The 20945-nt window shown below is 40.6% G+C and overlaps 1 long non-coding RNA gene across 1 annotated transcript in view; it reads right to left on the bottom strand.

Moving 5' to 3' along the window:
- The window catches only part of LOC116741454, a 401610-nt gene that overhangs the window by 203483 nt on the left and 177182 nt on the right, over positions 1 to 20945 (bottom strand). The gene's annotated exons all lie outside the window — the stretch shown is intronic.

Raw genomic sequence — 20945 nt, 5'->3', positions numbered from 1 at the left:
TGTGCCATGGATCACCAATATATGTTTATCTAACATTTGGATGTCACCCAAATGAATAAATAACCTAGTTTATATGGTTTAAAAGAGAAAAGTAGCATACTATATTTGAACTTTCATATTCTCCTTCCTCCAATATTTGGATGTAAAATTAGAAAGAAGAATAAGAACACTTAATTTGGGGAGGACTTGGTCCTGAAGTAATATGTAAGAATAATAGTTATAATTTAGTGTACCCAAATTTGGCTCCAATGTATTAAACGTACTGCAGAGTATCTTTATAGCAACCCCATGACATAGTATCATCATTTCCACAGGTGTGGAAACTGAGGCTCGGAGACATCAAGTCATTCTTTAAATTCACTAAATAGCAGCTAGTTAAGGAGAGCCAAGATCTGAACCTCCAAAGCTCATGCTCTCTACGCTCTGTAAAGTTAGCACGTTAGTATTGGAGAGTTCGTTATAGTCGTTTCTCCCCTACTAAATTAGTTCACATGGTGGTAAAAGTGCGCAGGATAAAAATTTTAAATTAGCCCAAAGGCATGCCATCAGACAGTGGCAAAGTCAGATCTACAATCCAGTCTCCTGACTCCTACTTCTTTGGGAAGCCTTCAGCATGAGTCCACTCCACGCAGATCTGGTGTGCTTCTGGACTAACCCTTCTCTTCTAAAATGGTTTGTAGGTACGATGAAGTAGCAACCACTAAATAAATTCACGAGCTGAGCCCAGGAAGAGGCAGGGAGTTGTGGAGGCTATTGGAGAAGAAGCTATGAAACTCATAGCTTCTGAGAAGGGTAAGAGATTGGAGGAGCGGGGAACCTCACGGTGACACAGCTCACCTCCAGAAATGATCTGCTTCTAAGCAGAAGAAATCTCGGGTTTTGTAGAAAAGACATAAGAATTAGCTGAAGTAGAATGGTGTGCCTGTGGTCTTGCCCATAACCTCGTGCAAGTCACTGGGCCCTTTGTGCCTCTTTCAAATGGAGATCCTAATAGCCATCTGATTATATCACAGAATAACAGTAAGTAACAACCAATGCAACGACTATAAAGCAGTCTACCCACGGAGTATGCAATAGAAATTATTAAAATTAATGATCTGGGCTTCCCTGGTGGTGCACTGGTTGAGAGTCCGCCTGCCGATGCAGGGGACACGGGTTCGTGCCCCGGTCCGGGAAGATCCCACATGCCACGGAGCGGCTGGGCCCCTGAGCCACGGCCGCTGAGCCTGCGCGTCCGGAGCCTGTGCTCCGCAACGGGAGAGGCCACAGCAGTGAGAGGCCGGCGTACCGCAAAAAAAAAAAAAAAAAATTAATGACCTGAGCGGCTTGCAGGTGAGGTGCCTGCTCCAATTTAAGCCAAGTTCTTTCAAGTTGTACTTTTTTCTAAGAATTCTGCCTCAATTCGTGGAACTGGATTATTTAAATGAAATACAGTTAATAAGTTCCCTTGGGGATAACGTGATACTTCTTTACTATTCTTTTTACCTTTTTCGTATTAGGTTTAACACCTGGGTAATACTAAGTGCCATGGTTACCATAAATTATAGGAGGCTAAATAAATATTTGAGAGAGCAGGAGTGATCTGATTAAACTGCTGAAAAAGAAAGGTTAGTTCTATTTCCCACACCAAATAGACTTCCTTGCTTGAGCACGCACTGCCAATAGTGGATTTAGTTTTCATAGCCCCAGACATTTTCTAAATGGGTAAACTACCAGCATGACCACTTCCATTTTTTTTCTTGTTAAAGTCTCAACGTAATTTTCATCCTTTGACTTCAATCCAAGCTGGTAAGTTATGGCCAAGAATTGAAGGCTTGATAATAAGGGGTTGAAGTCGTGGAACTCCACTGCACAACTGCCTGGAATGGGCAGGAATATATATATAGTGTAAATGTGGGTTTTAGGCACATGAGATTTATGATATGTCAAAAGTAAAGTCGTTCCTGATAAGTGGGCATGAATGGGGAAACTCAGCTAAGATGCATTAATAATAATTGTAGCAACGTCAGGAAATTTGGAATAAGCAAAAAAAGACTACAGGGCGCCTCCAGTGGAAAACTGTGCCCTGTCTAGAGCAGTTAACTTCAATATTCCTGGTCTAGCAATGAGTCTGTTCTTTGGATTCCCCCTTTGAAACAGTTGTACTCATTTAATAACGAGCTAAGCAAAATCTTAAACACACATTCTGTTTATATCTGACAGTCATGATTTTACCTTTTTAAAAATTATCCTTTCCCAGTTTTAATAACATAGAGTGAGTACTTATTGTGCTAAATTCTGTACGTGCATTTTTCTCATTTAGGCCATACAACTGTGTATATTAGTGCGTTTCCCCTTCAAAATGATGAACTGAGTGAGGTACAGAGAGGTCAAGTCACTTGCCCACCTAAGCCATGAGAATAAAATTCAGAAAGGTGTCCTCTGCCACCCAGAAAATGTACAAATGTCTAGTTAGTTCTCCTTCACCTCTGACCAGATGAGTTCATTATGCAGAATTCCTTGATTTGTTTCCCTTTTGAGAACATATTCTCCCAAAGTGCATCCTGGTCCACAACCTCTCTGTAGTCTCAACAAATCACACCTTTCTCTGACCTCTGACAGCTGATAACAAAGATATCTTCTCAAAATGGACGTTCATTCGGTCCTAACTAGGGTTCCTCCAAGGAGGTCGAGAGCTGAAGAATGATGGGGAGAAGTAAGACTTGTGAGTTTAGAAGACGGAAAGGAGGAGGTAGCAACTGCAAAATGCAGACTGCTGAGGCCTTTGCTAAAACACAGGAGCATGATGGGCCAGGCAACAAGAGAGCATTCAATGGAATTTGGTGTTTGGGGACCTAGCACTGAATTCACAACTCTACTCTCCAGGCATTCCAGAAAAACATTCCTAGTGCCCCATGGTCCCTGGCTTCCATTCTCTCTGGAATTTAGCTCTCTGCTTTTAGGCTCAGATTCTTTAGTGATGTATGTACAATCTATTTACTAACCCAAATAGAAAAATCCTATGAGGACTGAAGAACCATAACATCTGAGTAAGTCTGTTGACCTCCCTGGGCTCCGGTTTTCCCAGCGTCCCCCCCAAAAAATCTGGCGTAGAGATGCCTTTCAGCTTTAAAATGGAATGATTTCTAAAATTATTCTTCATCATTGAGTGAAACATAATTCCAAATGTGAAATGAAACAGAAGCCCTTCTTAGGAATTCTAAAATAGGTACTTATTTGTTCCTTTGTTTAGTAGTATATTTCTTTAAAACATTTCATTCCAAAGGGGAGTTGAGCTGGCTTACTGGATTGTATAGTGGTAACCCACACGCTCTTGTCTGCAGAAGAGGGTCACTGCAAATAAAGTAAGGGGACTGTAGTAAGTGGGGCTGTTGTTTTCATGCACAGAAACCCACTCTGCCATTTTAGGGTAATTAATATTTTCATGGAATCCAAGAACAGAAATGCCCCCTTGGCCCCATGAGTAGACAGGAACCAGGGACTAGAATGACCACAAGAACATTCACCTCCCAGCTCTGCTCTCTACTCTGCGTCTGCGTCACTCATTTCCATTACCAAGTATGGCCCATCACAGTAAAAGATATCTACTAACAGCAACCACACATACATACCATCCAAAGAGGAACCAACTTCCCTAAGACCCAACCTGAAATTCCTGGGGAAGGAAGTGGCCAAGCTTGGATCAGAGACCACCTCTTGATCTACTGACTGTGGCCATGATGCAGGAAAGGTGCTCTGATTGAAACGTGTGCTCTCACCTTCCTCCAATCAGCTATAACCTGTGGGTACAACCACACTGTGCAAGAAATGGCCAACAGGGACCACACACCCACCCCAGACTGAGGTGAGAGGCAGGGAAAACAAAGGATTGGGATAACAGCTGAAAACATGTCTGCTGTAAGTCCCACAAAAGGAACCATTATTAAGTAATACAGTGTTCATAAAACTTTAAATTAAGTAATACCATAAACCACATTAAAAACCCCAAGCTAGAAGTTTTATGCAGCCCCTCAGTCCACTGGGACGTTTTGACACAAAAATATTGTATTCTTCCCTCTAATTAGTATCTTTCTTTCCTTCTCTTAGGGCCCTTCTATGTGGTCCCCAAAAAAAACCCTTTGCACATGCCCAAAGAGTTCTTCATCTGTTTTCTCAGCATTTTTCTTTTGATTCCATAAAAGCACACCAGAACATCAATGCGTATCCCTGTTTTGCAATCGTTTTCTCTGCACAATTAGGCATAATAATTAAAGTATCCTTTTTGTCTGAAAGGCAATTAAAGTACAACTTTGAAACATGTGACAATAATACTGAATAATGCTACCTCTGTCAGTAGGTCACTAAATGGGCAATAGATCTTAGAAAGCAAATGGTCTTTCCTTTGTAAACAGATTACTGCTGAGGTTACTTAAATGGCTGTAATAAGTCCCATACACCACTAGCTGCGTAGCAAGGTTTTCTAGCTTGCTGTGTTTCTATTCCTTTATCAGAAATGAACACTTTGTGGTAACTGGCACGTGTCCATTGACGTACTGATGAAAAATGAGTCTAAAACCACTTGGAAATCAGCAGACAGCCAAGAAAAGAAAAAGCATTACAGATTTTAAAAAGTAATAACACTCTAAAGAAGGACTTAGAGACAGAATGAAAGATGACGCCTATCGAATATTGAATGATAAACGGAAAGACAACAATGGCAACTACAAAGGAGCCACTTAATGAATGCGGTAATCACTGACCAGCTGCAGTTCTGCAGTAACATCAGCTTTCCTTCACTGCACACATCCGTCTCCTCCACTCCCCACTAAAAACAGCCTCCACGAGGGCAGGACTACTGTCAGGTATGTTCATTATGTTATCCCCAGTACCTGGATCAGTGGCTGACAACAAGTGACGCTCAAAAACACTTTTTTTTTTTACTGTCTGTTTTTTACTAAAGTATGATTGATATACAGAGATGTACACATATCATAGGTATAAAACTCACTCAATTGTCACAATCTGAGCACATCTACGCAGAACCCAGAGCAAGAAATAAATCATTACCAGCACCTCGGAAACACTTTTGTACCCTTTTCCAGTTACTACCCCTCCCAAGGGAAACCACCATCCCCAATTCTAACAGCATGGCCTAGTTTTGCTTATGTTGGGACTCTATATAAATGGAATCACATAATGTGAACTGTTTTGTGTATGACTTTTCATTCAACGATACACTGGTAAGATACACTGCTATTGTATGTAGCTGCAGTTCACTCATTCTCCTCGATGTACCACAGGCCACAGTGTGAATGTACCAGTTCATTTACCAATTCAAGGCCGATGGGCATTCAGGTAGTTTCCAGTTTTGGGATAATGCAAGTACTGCTCTTATGAACATCCTAGTGTATATCTTCTGGTTTACACATTTCTGTAGGATACATACCTAGCAGTGTAATTGTGTTACAGAATATGCATATCTTCAGATTTAGACATAAATATTTGTTGGATAGATTAATAATTTAAAAGAACCTATATGTTGGGACTTCCTTAGTTAGCACAGTGGTTGAGAATCCGCCTGCCAGTGCAGGGGACACGGGTTCGAGCCCTGGTCTGGGAAGATCCCACGTGCCGCGGAGCAACTAAGCCTGTGAGCCACAACTACTGAGCCTGCGCTCTAAAGCCCGCGAGCCACAACTACTGAGCCCACACCATGCACCTACTGAAGCCTGCGTGCCTAGAGCCCGTGCTCCACAATAAGAGAAGCCACCACAATGAGAAGCCCACGCACCACAAGGAAGAGTAGCCCCCTCTCGCCACAACTAGAGAAAGCCCGCACGCAGCAATGAAGACCCAACGCAGCCAAAAATAAATAAATAAAATTTTTTTAAAAATTTAAAAAAGAACCTATATGTTAATCCCAATTGACATATACACACTACTATATATAAAATAGATAATCAACAAGGACTTACTGTATAGCACAGGGAACTCTACTCAATACTCTGTAATAACCTATACGGGAAAAGAACCTGAAAAATAATGGGTATATGTATAACTGAATCACTCCGCTATACACCTGAATCTAACATAGCGTTGTAAATCACGTATACTCTAACATAAAATAAAAATTAAATTTAAAAAATAAATAAAAGAATTAAATAAATACATAAATAAAGCTATAGAGCTTTGAAGTTTTAAAAGAACCTGTATTTTCACTCAATGTGGGGTGAAATTAATACTATTCAATACTCTGATCACCACATGAGGAAACAAAGGGCCAAATTTACTTAAGTGAGGTAGTAGAATACAATGCATGCTGCTACCCACTAGTTGTGCAGCCTTGAGCAAAAATCTTCTGGCCTCGATTCCTTCACATAAATTGAGGAAACTGAACAAGGTAATCTCAAAATCACTTCCACATTCCAGCTCTAAAATTCTATAACTTACTCGGGTTATAATTGTCAGAGCCATGACTAAAAGCTACGCTTTCAAACTCATAACCAACAGTTTAAATTTCATATCAGCCTTTATTTTAACTATTAAAAAAATTAGATTAATTATTGATGTGATTATTTATCAGCATTAATAATTAATAACAATAGCAAATATGTATTGAACTCTTTTCCAAGTGTTTTTCTTATACTATCTTATCAAATCTTTACAACAACTCATGAAGAATTATTATACCTATCCCATTTACAAAAAAAGAGAAACCGAGTCACAGAATGGCTAAGTGCTCAGTCTAAGGTCACAGAGCCACTACGTGACTGAGCTAGGTTATTTTGGGCACTATACACAGATAAGTTTATGTGTGACCATCTTTAAACCTAAATAACATCCAATATCAACTCCTTGGCTATAATTTACAGCTGTTTCTAAGCCATTTGTTGCAAAGGAAACTTGTTTCTCCTTTGATTCTGACATGTGACTTGTGACATACCCAGTCTGAAATAAGCCACAATACAGCAGCATTCTCTATAGGGTGCACCCAACCTGGTCTTAGCACTCTGAGAATCAGATTCCTCACTGAAATCTCTTGCAAGATCATCTGGTGCTAATCTCTATCTTCAACAACACTTGGATGGGTTTCTTAACTCAGAATTTTATAAAGACAGTAAAATTAATAAATCACAAATATTTGAACTCACACAGGAAATAATGCTAAAGGGAGAAGCAAAAGTACATATCATTATCTACCACAAACTATAAATATTATGCATCCAGTATCTGTTACTGTCTAAGAGCAGCTTGATAAGGAGCTGGTGGAAACATTTGGTTATGTTGTAAGTGAAATCCCTCTGCCCCGATACAGTTAAGATTTATCCGTCCATACCCTTTGCCCCTTATTTTTTTCTGTGTTCTATAAAGATTCTCATAGGCTCTAAATTTCCATTTTCTTACATACTAGATTCCTGGTTACTCAGCAAAGAGGATTCTCAGGTCCTGTCTGAAATTGCTCTAACTGCTGACTTTTAACAAAGACGTGGGGTCAGTTGATTTCTAAGGGGGCTTTGCTTTCAGCCAAAATACTTTGTAGCAATATGCCTGAGGGGTATCTTGTTATCTAGAGATTGTCCCTTTATTTCTACACACAAAAGTCCTATGGTTCACAGTCTGTTTCTTCTAAAACTGATACAAAATGATCAGTAACTGATCTTCTGGCCAAATTCTGCCACATTTAGTACAGCCCCAATGTTGAAGGTGGGAAAGACAGGTGAGGAAGGCACCTGATTCTGTATAGCTTGAGGTAGAAACAGTTTCTATTCTTCCTGCACTTACAAATACCTTTTAGAATATCATATCATACACACATACATATATATTCCCTAATTACTGCATAATCTCTCATCAAAGTCCACTCAACTGTTGACCACACAAGCAAGCTTGACTTTGCCATTATAAATGTTTAGGCTAGCAGTTCTACCTGGTCACTTTGCCCTGATACGTATAGACTTTTATAACCTGGAAAGTGACCTCACTTTCCATCTAATGACATATGAGGATAGCATCTCAGCAAAAGCTGCAGTCATGGAGGATGCCTTCCCTATACCCTTGTTTTTGGTAATCTTCACTGCCTGGGACGCTGGTCCATGTGTGACCTCTATCAAAGTTTAATAACCGCAGAAATTTTCAGAGCTTTCCTGCTACCTGTGGTTCAGCCATTAGGAGACCTCAAGGCCCTTACCTTGGTCACTAGTGATTGGCTGTGCAATTATTTAACCTGCATGGACTGGCCAATGAATAAGGAACCACCAGTAGTAATTTTGATTAGCAGCTTTCTAGTTCTGTGGAACCTTAAAACAGATGCAAACAAAGTGGCCATCATAGGCTCAGGCACTGTAAACCTACAGGGTGAGCCCCCTCCAGTGGCAACCACTTCCAGATTCCCCTTCTTGGCAGCATTCTGGAGGATATACCTGGACCAACAATACCTGTGCAGCAGAAAAAAAAGGGGTGCTCAGCAAGAGTGTGACAGCTAACCAAGTTGAAATTGTACATTCTCTGAAGTGTATGGTACTTCATTGTAATAACTCTCATCTTTATTAAAAGTAATAATACTCCTCTTGTCGAAATGACTGGCATTGGTATTTTTATTTCTGCTTCTTAAAGTGTAGAGAGGAAAAGTCAATCTCCACGACTTAGAGGGGAAGGAACAGGTAAAATACTAAGATCATGATCAAATCCCTTACCAACTAGGTATAAATTAAGAGGCAAGGGCAGAGTGGTTGAATAGAGATCCCCTTTCCCACACCTCTGAACCCTGGCTGTCTACTACGACTCCATCAGATCTACTAAACTAAGAAACAAAACTAGAGGTAAATGGGAGCTGAGATATTCATGGTCGGGTACCACTTGAAAACCAAAGACTTTTGCTGCTGCGGTTTTGGCCCATCCTATAACATAATTTGAGAAATCAGTACAGATCAAAGGAAGAAGGTACAGTTAAAATTAAAATGTGTATAGTCAGTGAAGTTGAGGAATATTTTCAAGTTCCTCAAACTTTATGGAAATAGTCAAACTAATAAAGGGGCAACTGGACAATGTTAATGAAATAACAAAATTATAGCTGGAGTTTGACCAAATGGACTACAGGGTTTGTGCATCACCCATTCTTTTTGTCCTGGACACAGGGGCTCTTTCCCCATACCGAAGACATTATAATAAGAGAAAATACATGAAAATAAAGTAAAAAGAAAATAAGATAGAAAAGGTCTAGAAAGAAGTATGGGAGGAGTTAATTACAGAGAATAAAATAAAGTCAGCAAGCAAAAGAATTTGAAATTTGAGAGTTAACGTAAGCCTGTATTATGGGGAGTCTTCTGGGTACCACTGACCTGTTGTTAATTCTCCCATTGTCTCTGGTCCAGCCTAACTGCAGAACAAAGCAGGTAGTTACATAACTACATCTTTCCCTCTTGCCCAGACACTGCTTGAAACTAACCACAGACTGGAAAGGGGCAAGAGTTATCTCCAGCAGCCTTGTATAAGTTGACCTGGAGTTGTAGTAAACCAGTCAGCTGTGGCTTAGTTTGATCTACCTATGTGTACCACCATCTCAGGGTTAAGCCTGCTGACAGTAGGTTCAGCCTGCTTGGATTTCATTGGCTCTGTATATTTGCAATAAATCTCCTTTTACTTAAACTAGATTGATTGGGTCTCTCTTTTTTACATACAAACAATTTCTGGCAAAGATGAGGTCTAAGTTAAAAACAAATTCTCCCAGTGGGCAGAAACATGATATATCATTGGAATTTAAGTCAGAAAACAAAAACCACTTGCGGTATTTCAAACAGATAGAATTCAATCTAGGGAACTGATGATACAGGAGATGAAAAAACTAAGGAGCCGAACAGGAGATGGTGAGGTATCCCAGAGATTGCCAACAAGAAACTCCTGCTATCCTAGGGCTGGAGGAACATAGGGAGGAGGCCGTGTCCCCAAAGCAGGAGCTGTGGTCACTGGGTATAAGTTGGAGCCATACTGGGACCACGAAGAGAGGTGTTTTAAAACAGGATATGGACCCACAGGCGAAGGACAAAGATGCTGCCAAGATGCCACCAAAAGCAGAGAGGAGAGGAGAAATATTGTGGCTTCTCTCCTTTTTTTTTTTTTTTATTTTTGTAGCGGTACGCGGGCCTCTCACTGCTGTGGCCTCTCCCGTTGCAGAGCACAGGCTCCGGACGCGCAAGCTCAGCGGCCATGGCTCACGGGCCCAGCCGCTCCGCGGCAGATGGGATTTTTCCAGACCGGGGCACGAACCCGTGTCCCCTGCATCGGCAGGCAGACTCTCAACCACGGCGCCACCAGGGAAGCCCACTTCTCTGCTTCTTTATGTTTTCTTTATACCAGTGTTTCCCATTGGCCAAACCCACAGAGATGCTAGAGGACTAGGGGCCTGAGAAATAGTTTCTTACAACAGAGAACAGGGCAAAAGAACATAAGAGTATGACTGTGAACGTAAGCAAGCCAAGATCTGCCCCATGCAGGCTCCAGGAAATACTTCGTATCTCACTATTAAACACCCTACAACAATTTTGGGTGGTCTGGGGGCATAAAAACATAAATTTGTGTGATAAGGAGTTATGTTTTCCTTTTACCTACTTCATTACAATCCTCTGCATTTTGCCTTGGGGATTTTTGCAAGATTTTTGTTTTATTTTTGCAAGATAAAACATAAGTTACTTAAAACCATAAGCTCTCCCTATATAACATAAATGCCTAAAGTAGTTGCAGACATTATGCTAAAAGTAATGAGGAAGAAAGAGAGGGATGTATCTATGTGAGCAGTTAGCAGCAAGCAGCAAAAGGGGAATAATTCTAAAACTAGAGAGAGGACAGAGTACGGGGACCTTGGGGAAAACTCATAGGTTACTCAGTGTTGACACCCCAGGGTCTTTACAGGAGCAGATATGTGGTGTCCCAAGGAAGCCTAAAACTTAGGCACAGGGAATCCCTGCCTTGCCAAAGAGTCCCATGCCCTCAACAGGGTCCAGACGCAGCACAGCTTTCAGACATAAAGGGAACTGCAAGCCAAGGTAATGTGTGTATCAACTGGAGCCAATAAACTTTGGCTAATTCCCCATCCCAGCCCTCTCTACTCCGGCTTAATCTCAGTACCTGTATCAGTCCCAGCAGAAAACAAATGGCACATGCAAAAAAGTTTAACTGAAAGAATTTAACAAGGGGACTATCACTTAAGTCTTGGACAGGATGAAGGAAATCAACAAGGATGGTGAGGCATCTTGGAGAATGTCATTACATCGGAGGCATGAAGGGAGAAAGGGAGAAAATGATGCCACTGTAGCCCCATAAGAGCTGAAACCACAAAGCAGGAGGCTTCCACCAAGTCCTGATGCCTGATGCACATTCACTGCCACAACTATGATGAGAGATGAGACAAGAAGGAAGCAAAAGGAATGACTATCCTAACCTCGTCATTTCTTTTTCCTTTTGAACTCCAGCTGGCATCTCTCTTTGGTTAAACCCATCTGGAAGCCAAAGCTCATGCAAGCCCAGCCAAGGCAATCTGTAAAGGTCCCAGGGCACAGACTAGCACAGAGGAGGGCTAGAACTGGGAGGGACTTAATAAAGAACAAGCAGCACCCAGCAGCTTCAAATTTTGTGGGGCACGAGGTTTCTATACTTTGAGGGGCTCACTTTAAAAAATAAAATTTAAAATACAAAATTAGGTGTGGAAGTGCATATTTGCTTAGATTAAAAAGAAAAATCGTGGGGCTTCCCTGGTGGCGCAGTGCTTGAGAGTCCGCCTGCCGATGCAGGGAACACGGTTCATGCCCCGGCTCGGGAAGATCCCACATGCCGCGGAGTGGCTGGGCCCGTGAGCCATGGCCGCTGGGCCTGCGCGTCCGGAGCCTGTGCTCCGCAACGGGAGAGACCACAACAGTGAGAGGCCCGCATACCACAAAAAAAAAAAAAAAAAAAAGAAAAGAAAAATCGTAACAACAAATAAATCTTAAATAGCTGACAAATACTCAACTCTCATAGAAGCCAAAAATAACTACATTCTTACTAATTAACTGCCTAAGATATCTTTGCAACATTTACCTTCACTACAGTTTTGGCTGTAATGTTTTCAACATCTCTTCATATAAGAACAACTTTCTAATATCGATTTCTGTAATGAGAATAGAAAGATAATTTAATCTTTTCTAAAATGATAAATCAAAAATTGTTTTTATTATTGATAACTGGGATGCATAAAATATGCAACTTCACAAAGTTTTTTTTTTTTTTTTACTGTTTGTAAAATGCTGTTGTAAGTGTGTACCCTACAAACATGGGAATTTTGATAAATTCTATTTTTCATAATTAACATACATTTTTGTAATGTAGCTGCTTTTTATTTTGTATACACTGCATTAACAAATATTATTCCTGACAGCAGACCACTTCCATTTTGACTAGCTGTTGATGAGAACTGAATTGTCCACTAACAATTAAACATGTCTCATGACTGGAAGAATTTTTCCAGACATCAGCAAGGCTAGTCTTTACTCCAGTATCCACATGTTTCTGCTTCCAAGAACTGCAGAAGTAATGCATACACTGATGGCTAGCAATAGCTTAACTACACAGAAGTAACTGAAAAATCACATAAATATATCTCAGTAAGTCCAAACTAAGTATCAGGAACTCAATTTTCCCTGAGCTGCATCTTATAAAAGCCTGAAGCATGGTTAAAGGAAATACAGGTCAATGAGATCTGAGGACATGCATCTGAATCAAAAATCTAATATACTTATGATGCATTTTAATTTTTAAAAACTTATTACCTAGCTCTGTTCACACAAAATGTCTAGAAGCAGTAACCAACTCAGTGGCAAGGAGCACCCCTAGTCCCCAGATTGTGGTTTCTAAATACCATCTCCAAGAAAAAGAACCTGACAACCTTGGAGAGATGGCTGATTCCAGATCTGGTGCAGTAAATTCACAATTTAAGCCTGGAACATTCTGTCATACCAGAAAGCAAAGAAGCTCTCCCCATTCACTGGGGTCAGGCCAACAGATAATAGGAGCCAAGTTAAAGGGACTCCTACTGGCCAAAGATGAGACAGTTTTGTGTATCAAAAAGTTTAATAACTATAATAGATTAAAACATATCAAATATATGTATTTTTTAATCTATGAGGTCACAATGACATATTTTTTAAAAAACCTCATTGGTCCTATTCGAAAGTTGTTAGGACACCAACCTCTCATTCTGAAATTTGATAAAGGGGGGGGAATCAAGCATTAATCCTGCCTTTCCTGTATTAACTATATTTCAGAGTAATCGGATAATTGACAAGGAAGAATTCTTCTTTACAGAAGAATTCCACTTAGTAACTACAGAACAAATGATTGGATTAGAATACCTATACTTTGTAGCTAATGAAATAACAGCTCTAGGCAATGGTCATCAAGGGTTGCTAAGACTATGTGGGGAATGATGCATGGACCAGGCTGACAACACCTGAATCCGTTGGTCAATCTTCACGTTACAAAAAATAAAAGACAATAAGGTAAAATAAAATACAACAAAGAGAGAAGAGTGGGTCAAGCATTATAAGCCTCTGACATAATATTGTGTACACAGCATCACCTGTGGAATGTTCTTGACAAAAAATTGAACTTGACATGACCGATCATCTAGATACAACTCCTAGTTTACAGGAAACACACAGAGGATAGATGAACACGTCAAATGACACCACCAGGATATAATCAGCCAACCTCAGAGTGGAGGATATTCGATGGGACACAAAATCCAGTTTCTTCAACAAATAAATGTCATATAAAAAAAAAAGAGAGGGAGGGTAGACTGTTAGATTAAAAGGGGTTTTTTGAAACACCAGATGCAATATGTGGACTTTATTTGAATCCTGATTCAAATAAACCAATTTTTTAACTATTGTGGAATAGTAAGAGAAAGTTGAAAGTACTGAGAGCATATTGGATGATATTAAAGAACTAGTGTTAATTTTCTTGGCTGTAACAATAGTTTAAAAAAATAGTGTCCTTGTCTCTTAGAGATACATGTTGAAATATTTAGGGGTGAAGTGATACCACGTCTAGTATTTTACTTCAAGATACTCCAATAGGTAGGAGTAAAGCCTCGGAGAAAAGTTATAAATAAAACTGGCCATAGGCTAATAAGAGGTGAATCTGGGTGACAGGTACATGTAGGTTCGTTATAATATTTTCTCTAATTCTGTGTACGTTCAGAGCCTCTATAATACTTTTTTCCCCCAAAAAACAGGTAAATAAAAATGAACTTTCCAAGAGGTTCACTAAAACCATAAAAAAGCACCTTTCCTCTTATATCATCAAAAAGAAAGTCTACTTAGGCCTTCAAATCCTCAAGCTGAGAATTTGACCCAGTAGTGATTCCCTTCTCTCCTTCCAATCCCTAAATATTTCCTGTTTTGTCAAGTGTTCAAGGCCAACTCCTATATTCAGAGAACACATGTCTACTTCATAAAGATGAAAGCCTTGAGTTGGGGTATCCTGCCTCAGTTATGTGTAGCAGGACGAAAAATAACTTTCTGAACCCTAAAACTTGGTCACCACTTGGAACAGAACTGGAATTAATTGACTCTCTACTACTATTAGAAGGACTTGGCTAAAAAAATAAAAATATTTTATTTTATATTTATTATAATAAAAATATAATAAAATAAAAATATTTTATATTATAATAAAAATATGTTATTTTATATTTATTATATATTTATATTATTTTATTTAGAAACAAACCAAGTTAACCTCAACAAATCATTAAAAGGTATTTATGTCATTAGCTTGGTGCTGGTATCTGAATGCTGATGAGCTGCTGCTCTCTTACCTTCTCCCTGAAATAGCTAAAGCACTAGAACTTCACACACGATTTGCTTCCTTCCCCTGCCCCCAGCAGCCTCTGGAGCCCTTGCTTAATGGAAACAGTGCTCAAAGTTTGTACCCTTCCATGCTGATAAAGTATGGAATTAATTAGCATTACAGAACCTAGAAATCCATACATGGGAATTTTTTTTGTTGTTTGACTATATCATGTGTTAGACAGTGACACCTACTGGTGAAGTGTAGCACTGTCAACTAGGACTACAGGATATTGTTCTAGTCAAACCTCTCTAACTCAGACACAATGGGAAAAAAAAAGCCAGACTGAATTGAAAGAAATTCACAGTAGGAAAAAATATCACGTTAATATGCTTTTATCACCTTCAAATAGTCTAGGTAATTTGAGCTAGACTAAAAGTGAGGCCTCCTAGATCCTTACAGAAAGTATTTCTGATTAGGGCAGCAAATAGCCTACACTGCAATGATACTGCCTTAAATTGCAATTAATTCTTTTTTAATCAGGGTTTCGAAAGTTCTTAAAGCCACTTTGTTCCTTGGTAGACAAACATTTCCCAACCCTATCTCAGTGAATTTTTTAATTGAATTTTTTTTTTAAAGTGATCCTAGGGGAATTCCCTGGTGGTTCAGTGGTTAGGACTCCACACTTCCACTGCAGGGGGGGTACAGGCTCCACCCGTGGTCAGGGAACTAAGATCCCGCAAGCCACGTGGGGCAGCCAAAAAAAAAAAAAATTTTTTTTTTAAATTTAAGTGACCCTATTTGAAAATTCAAAACTTGTGGAAACCAAATTAATGAAAAAAAAGTTTCTAAACTCAAATTAGATAAAAGATTAGGAGATTAAATTTGAGCATTGTAAATATGGAAAGAGGGGACTTCTAAGTGTGAGATAAATACTTCTTACCCTCAATCAATTGTAGACGGGAAGACTGAATCTTCTCGTTAAGGGATCAGATTGTATGAACAAAAATAATGGAAATGTGAAAAGTAAAATCCCATCCAATTCTCTCAAATGTCTAGCATGCCACAGGACTATCCATCAACTTGAGTCCTCATCAAAACTTCTCACTTCATTCAGGAGAATGATTTATATACCTTATTCAAATAATTTATATAACTTAGAATTATTTACATATTTCTATTATAGTATAAATGTATTTATATGGTGTAAAAATATATTTAAGTATATATCATATAAATACACTTATATTATAAAACTACATTGTAAAATAATTTTAGTAATGAAATTGATGGGAAAATTAGATTCACTTTAAATAATTTGTTTTATAAAGTCCACTTGAGGGAATACACCAATAATACTGTCTAATGAGTGATACCTGAAACTAGAATTTCTCTTGCACTCAGTCTTCTCCCTCATAATTTTCACTCAGATCGCTCATTCATTTCCTTCCTCACTACTTAACTGCATTATAATGTGAGGTATCAGGTTTTCTCAGGCTCAGTTCTGAAGTCACCCTCCCCTGCCTCTCCCCCTCAGTGGTCTCTCCTCTTCGGAATCCTTCAAGACCCTCGTCCCTTCAGCGATGCTGTGAGAGCCAGCTTGGACTGCAGCACAGCCCAAAGCAGCACTAACATTTTGCTCTCCTCTGCTGCTCTCTCCCCTCTCCTTTCCTTCACCTTCTAATCGATGCCGGAGGAGTGCTTTGATGAATCCCTTCTCAGGCCCTAAAGTCCCTGTGTGCCAAGTTGCAGGATCATATAAGGAGCTGAAGGTAACGGGGATTGTGACAGCCTTCCCAGCTCTGGAGGGCACATGGGAAGCACATATTCATCGCAGTAGATGTGGTAAACACATCAGTTTTGTGGCAAGAAATTCCAAGCTGCAAAAAACCAAGACTGAAAGGTTGGGTCTAAGGAAAAAGAAACAAACAAGGTCTCTGGCTGATGCATATTCTGCTAAATCCTTCCAAAGGAAGGAAAACCTGTTAATGACAGAGCAGGATGGCAACCTTGCAGTTGATTTTTATTTTCTATTACCATCATCAAAGCACGTTTAATGTGCTCCCGCATGGGGCAGCGGGGCCCTTGCCAAACTTAAAATCAGGAAAGGTTGACCATCTTGTGAGAGTAAGAAACATGGAAAGAGTTGGAGAACAAAGGAGAAACTAGTGGGATAAAGAAACATTTTTTTAACTCCTGATTGCTCTTTGGCTTGTCCTTGTTTAACACAGGATTGTGGGGTGGAAGGGTTCGGAATCTTTAAGTAAAACATTACAGTTGCGCTGAGTTTTTCAAGTCATTCGCTCAGGGAGTTGACCTCGAGAGAGTTAATTAGCATCACTTGGGGATGAGCAGGTTACAGGCGTTGTAAAAGCCAAGGGAAGCCTTAAAAGAAGCGGATGTGGGAAAAGTCAGGGCAAGGTTGAGGGTTCATGAAGACAAATGAGTTGAGCCTGCGAGCGCTTCATGAGCGGAGGCGGAGCCTGACGGGTAGAATCTGAGCGAGTAGATTCAATGTTTTCTTTAAATAGCAGGGTGCCCGTTACAAAAAGCTGAGAACGCTCTCAGCTGTAAAGGCCTAAGGCTACAGTCCTCCGTACAGAAAGGCGCAAATAAATAAGTGGTTCTCAAAGTGTGGTCCGGGGACCGGCAGTATCCCCTGGGAGCTTGTTAGAAATGGAAGTTCTCAGACCTCACACCTACTCACTGCATCAGAAATTGTGTTACTGGAACACAGCCACCTGTGTTTTAATAAGCCCAACAGATGATGCTGATATACACTAAAGTATGGGAGCCACTGACTACTGGAATCAGCGACAGAAATGGTTCCGGAACTTTATTACAGTTAAATATGGACTCAAGGAGTCTTTCCCTTCCTGCCGCTCCCCCGCGATCTAGGCCCCCATCACCTCATGCCCAAATCTGGTCCTTACCTCCAGGCTCAGGCTCCTCCACTCAATTTCTCACAGCACAGGCAGAGGGAGCCTTTTAAACCCAAATCCACTAGTGTCACTCCCCTGATTCATACGCTCCAGTAGCTTCCCATAGCATTCAGGATCAAGTCCAATTGGTGACCCGACTTCTGCTGGGTTAGCCACAGCACCCTCCCAAGCTGGAAGCTCTTTGCCTTCCAGGCTCCAGCCAAGCTGAATTGCTTTTAGCTCCTGCGATCCAACTTGCAGGCCATCACCCATGCTGCTTCCACTACTGGAGTCACTCTTTCCATCACTCTTTCAGTCTGTGCATCGGGCCGACCCGGAGGTGACTCGGTGGAGAGAACAGGAAACCCCCAGGGCTTGAGCTGTTTGAGAGAAAACCAGGAAGACGGGGAGGAAGGAGAGAAACTCCAAGCCAACAGAGTCCCAGCCCCAGCTGTGAGCCTGGTGGCCTGGGGGCTCGACTCCGTAGTGACAATGGTAATTATAGCAACACTAGTAATAATCAGAAATAGTAAATACTGGTGTTTTTTTTTTAATTTTTGGCCATGTGGCTTGCAGGATCTTAGTTCCCCGACCAGGGATCGAACCCATGCAATCAGCGGTGAAAGCACGGAGTCCTAACCACTGGACCGCCAGGGGACTCCCTGGTGATCATATACTAAACCCTTATGACATACTTTACTTATATATATCCAACAAATACAACCTCGGAAAGAAGAAATTATTATACCCCTTTAGCAGATGCAAAAACCAAGTCTCAAAGTGTTCACAGGATTTGTCTAAAGACACCCTACAAGGAAGCGATAAGTGAAGGACTTAAACATGGGGTTGTCTAGCCCTGAGCCACTCGTTCTACTCTACTACTTATTTCTACAGAGGTGGCGCGGTGGTTACTGGAAGAGCCCTCTGCTCCCCGGGCCAGGGCCCTCTTCTAAATAAACATGGCAACATATTGAGTTTCTTTCTGTTCCTCCTGCCTTTCTTTGAGCCTCATTTTCTTTCTGTGTTTGCTCTGGGGCTTCTCTTCTCCTCACTGACCAATGACTATGATGCAGTTTGCATTTTCTGTTGCCGTGCAGAAGGCGCAGAGAGCGATGTCGGTGTGAGAGAGAGCCTTCCAGATGAAATGCAATGTGTAAATGGAAATTGTCGTTATTATCCCCTGAATAAACGCAGACGAGAGCACATTGGCTCTGGCAGAACTGGAAGGAAAAATTGGACTGCGAACAAAGGCGTTATTAATTTAAGGAACTGCCTGAATTTGCCTCTAGCAGTTTCCTCTGTAAACACCATCAACACCCAGGAATGCCTGAATTGTATCTAAATGCATAGCTTAAATATGTAAAAACAGAAACCCAGGCATTACTTTCGGGCATCCAGAGAATTGTTTGCTTTTGAAATCTTCCAGAACAAAATAAAACTAGCGTACGAGACTTCGGAATTATGGGGGCCTAATATTTCTTATGAAATTCTTTCACAGAATATTGAATTGTTGACTTCTCCCCCACCCAAGACCAGATATAATTTACATCTGACAGTCTGTAACACTGCTGGTGCAGAACACGATTGTATTTGTACTCCTCCGTAACATGAACGTGGTTCTTGGGGGTAACTGGCTGCAGCAAGGGATATCTTTAGGCAAAAGGGTGACTTAAGTGGCCAAGTCACAGCTGAGTAACTTTGTAAATGCGGCTGGTACAGTCGACTCTGTGGAGGAGAATAATTGCAGCTTTATGAACTCATTCGGGGGTGGAAAGCCCCTCACTCAGGCACCATGGTGGGAGGTATTCAGAGAAGGTGTATCTTGGACTCCAGAATCAAATCAGTTATATTTCCCAGAAGGAAAATATATCTATGATTTTGGATGAGGTGATTCTAAGTGAAAAGCCGTCCCCGTCCTCTCCAGGTTCACAGGTTTTTCTAAATAATCTGGGAAAGTAAACATGGGCGTGTCAGTTCTCAGGAGCCTAGAAAACATTTGAGAGGAATCCAGGCTCTCTGAGTTGGATAAGCAGCCATACCCCAGGCACCCCCCATTCACAAGGAGGAGAATAACAAAGGGGCGGAATTGTTGCTGCTGATTATAAACTAACCAGCCCTGGGGGGCAAACTGGTGGTAACTAGCATCTCCATGTGCCAGGAGAGGGCCAAGGCTTGAATCCCTTGCCAAAGTACAGAATAACAACAGTGACAATGACCAACACAGATTAGGGTCTTACAGTGGATGGGGTAAGGACTTTATATATAGTCATTACAGATACTGTATGATTTAATCCTCTCAACAACCTTAGTAAGTGACTTAATACTAATACTTCCATTTCATGAATGGGGAAACTGAAGCACAGTCATCTGCCCAAGGTAAGGAAGCTAGAAAGCAGCGGAAGCAGGATTCAAACTCAGTCGGGCTCTGGAGTCCCTGCCCCTAAGTGCTCACACGTGTCATCACAAGCTATGGGAAGACGGAGGGCTTTCAAACTTGGCACCGTGGAAGAGGATACCAGCTGAGTCACGGAGGGCAAAGGTGAGCCTGAGTGAGCGACTTAGCCATATTCCTTACTTGTAAAATGGATAAAATTCTGAACTAGCAGATTATCGTGAAGAAGTTACTCAGCACTTAGCGGACACTCAAGAGTAAACAGTTTCTTAAGGTACGTCTTAAACTCACTGACCAGTTCCGGCTGTGATCCAGCATTGGAATGGCATTTATCAACTCCAGACTACTTCTCTATCTAAAGCAGAGTGGGATGACTGCAAACTATAAAGGAAAGTATCATAAGCATGTACACACGAATATACACACAGACTGGGTTTTTGTAGAACTCAAGAGATACAAAGCAGCTTCTCTATTCAAATCCTGTCACATTTAGCCGGTGCCTAGCACAGTTGGCTGAGGATGCAAACTTAATTATGAATCTATCTTTTTTTGTTTTGGTTTGGTTTTTGTTTGTTAATTCATTTTTATTGGAGTATAGTTGCTTTACAATGTTGTGTTGGTTTCTACCGTATAGCAAAGTGTTTCAGCTATACGTATACACATATCTCCTCTTTTTTGGATTTTATTCCCATTTAGGTCACCACAGTGAATCTAATTTTTATTTGGGGAGTGTCAATGTTTACATTTGGAATGTCAGTATTACACCTATTTTATTTTAAACACATATCACTTTGTATACACAAATATATAAAACTATAAAGTTATGTGTGTGT

Source organism: Phocoena sinus, chromosome 16, assembly GCF_008692025.1.
Source record: "Phocoena sinus isolate mPhoSin1 chromosome 16, mPhoSin1.pri, whole genome shotgun sequence".
In the NCBI taxonomy this organism is placed as follows: Eukaryota; Metazoa; Chordata; class Mammalia; order Artiodactyla; family Phocoenidae; genus Phocoena; species Phocoena sinus.
The sequence above is the reverse complement of the archived record's forward strand: the minus strand, read 5'-3'. Positions and strand labels throughout refer to the sequence as shown.